Consider the following 1,837-nt stretch of genomic DNA (forward strand, 5'->3'; position numbering starts at 1 on the left):
CAGAAGTACCCATAAACCTGGGATGGGGTTTTGGAGCTGGATCGCTGACCACCCACTTGGAAATGACGACCCCCACCACTTGTTAGCCCCAGCACAGGTAACCGTGCTATTACTAAAACTAGCACCAGTAATAAAGTGGGATGTATTTTTGTAGATGGATATTCACTAGCACTAGGTGTGAGGTATCAGGTGTTTGGAGGGAAATAGTAACTCATGGGCAGTTCTTGTTAGGCAGGAGTGATTCTTTGGAAAAAGAAAACAAAAGACCAAGAGTGGCTGAAAGCTCACTGTGAAAGCCATATGGCCTCCTTGGTTAACAGAAAAACAAGGCACTCGTTGCCTGCAGTGGAAAAGCTGAGAAAGCCAAGACCAGATCCAGGACTTAATATGAAAAGAACTAAGCGCCAAAAGAGGCAGGTCTGCTTTGCCAAGATCTGGTCTCTGACTGGGAAAGGACACAGCCCTCATGTGTGGTAAGATTCATCTAAGATTCCTCAATTCGAGCCTGCAGAAAATACTCACCCATCCGATTCAGATCTACATTCCCTTCTCTCTTGAGGGCAACGAAGAGATCCATTCCCAAAGACAACTTGTGCTCTTCTCTCTTTCCCTTACTCCCTCCCAAAGAGCTGTACCCACCTAACCTCTGACTTCAAGGATAATAACTAGATTTATTGTTGCTGCTGTTGTTCAGTAAATCTAAAACAGTAAGTTTGGAAACAACTTCATACTTCTAACAAAGCTGATTTTGTCACTGCCATGCAGGATAGCTCCCCAAGTCTCTGATACAGGAACAGAGAAAGCAGATGTAGACAGGGGGCGGAAAAAAAACAACAATGAAAGGAAAACTTAGCCAGGCATAAATTCAGCTTCCCCTTAGTATACTAGGGAAGAAAAATAATAATCATTTCCTGCTCTTTTTCCAAGGACCCGCCAACAGGGGGCGCATTTGCACCAAAAGGCGGCCTGGGTCTTTGAGAAGTTCCACACGCGCCTGGGCAGTGACTTCCACACCAACAAGCGGGTGTGGGCGCGGAGACCGCCATTATTCCCAGCAAGAAGCTCCCCAACAAGCAGGCTACGTCACACATCTGCTGAAGCGGATTCAGAAAGGCCCGGTGAGAGGAATCTCCATCAAGCTGCAGGAGAAGGAGAGACAAAGACAGACACGTGCCTGACATCTCAGCCCTGGAGCAGGAAATCATTGAAGTAGATCCTGACACGAAGGAAATGCTGAAGCTCCTGGACTTGGGCGGTCTGTCCAACCTGCAGGTCACTCAGCCTGCAGTCCGGATGAATTTCAAAACACTGCGTGGAGCCATTTGAGTCTTTTCTGCTGTGCTGTGATATTTTCAATAAACCTTGGACAACAACAAATAATCATTTCCTGTTAGTCCTCAACTTAAATTCACATCTACTCAAACGTGGTATTTGTCTCACTGTTCCTCCTGTTCACGTCAATGGCACTCAGACCTGACTGATGCAGGCCTGGCATAAATTAAGAAGGAAAAGGCTACTCACTCCAGTATTCTGGCCTGGAGAATTCCATGGACTGTATAGTCCATGGGGTTCCAAAGAGTCAGACACAACTGAGTGATTTTACTTCACTTCCACTCACTCTCTCATACTCCCCAGACTTGGAAAGACTTAGTCAGACCTACTACTCAATCGCCCAATCACAGCTGAGTGACCATATTATCATCTGAGTTTCTCGTCTACTCTCCCCTCTTCTCCACAGCTTGGATCCTATGTCCCGAACAAGGCCTGGAAGCTCTCTTTCTTTCCCAGCCATATGGTGTCCAACACTGAGTATGACTAGAGGTCAGAAGGACACCTC

General features: G+C 46.7%; 1 pseudogene; it reads left to right on the plus strand.

The window, feature by feature from the left end:
• Positions 1 to 300: 300 nt before the first annotated feature.
• On the plus strand, positions 301 to 1,326 carry LOC104980162 (annotated as a pseudogene).
• Positions 1,327 to 1,837: the final 511 nt, after the last annotated feature.

The sequence above is a fragment of the Bison bison genome, unplaced genomic scaffold (assembly GCF_000754665.1).
Source record: "Bison bison bison isolate TAMUID 2011002044 unplaced genomic scaffold, Bison_UMD1.0 scf7180017858736, whole genome shotgun sequence".
Classification (NCBI taxonomy): Eukaryota; Metazoa; Chordata; class Mammalia; order Artiodactyla; family Bovidae; genus Bison; species Bison bison.